Raw genomic sequence first — 494 nt, 5'->3', positions numbered from 1 at the left:
CTTTCTAAGTCTGGATGGAGGGGGGAGGTCCTTAGACTTCTCTCAGGGCAAGGTTCCCTGCATTCTTTTAGGACTGGAGGGGAGGAGGGTAGATGGTACATTTACACAATGGAGTACTACCAACAGAAAAAAAAAAATAACATCTTGAATTTTACAGAAAAAAATGGATGGAGCTAGAAAACATTATTTTGAGTGAAGTAACCCAGACACAGAAAGACAATTATCACATGTACTCACTCATAGGTAGTTTTTAAGCATAAAGCAAAGAAAGCCAGCCTACAAACCACAATCCCAGAGAATTTAGACAGCAATGAGAACACTAAGAGAGATTTACATAGATCTTATCTACATGGGGAGTAGAAAATAGAAAAAGATAAGATCTCTTGAGTAAATTGGGAGCACGGGGACCTTGGGGAAGGGTTGAAGGGGGAGGAGAGAGGCAGGGAGGGGAGCAGAGAAAAATGTAGAGCTCAATAAATATCAAAAAAAAAAAA

The sequence above is a fragment of the Alexandromys fortis genome, unplaced genomic scaffold (genome assembly GCF_014885135.2).
Source record: "Alexandromys fortis isolate MF-2015 unplaced genomic scaffold, M_Fortis_MF-2015_v1.1 scaffold_20, whole genome shotgun sequence".
Taxonomy (NCBI): domain Eukaryota; kingdom Metazoa; phylum Chordata; class Mammalia; order Rodentia; family Cricetidae; genus Alexandromys; species Alexandromys fortis.
The sequence above is the reverse complement of the archived record's forward strand: the minus strand, read 5'-3'. Positions refer to the sequence as shown.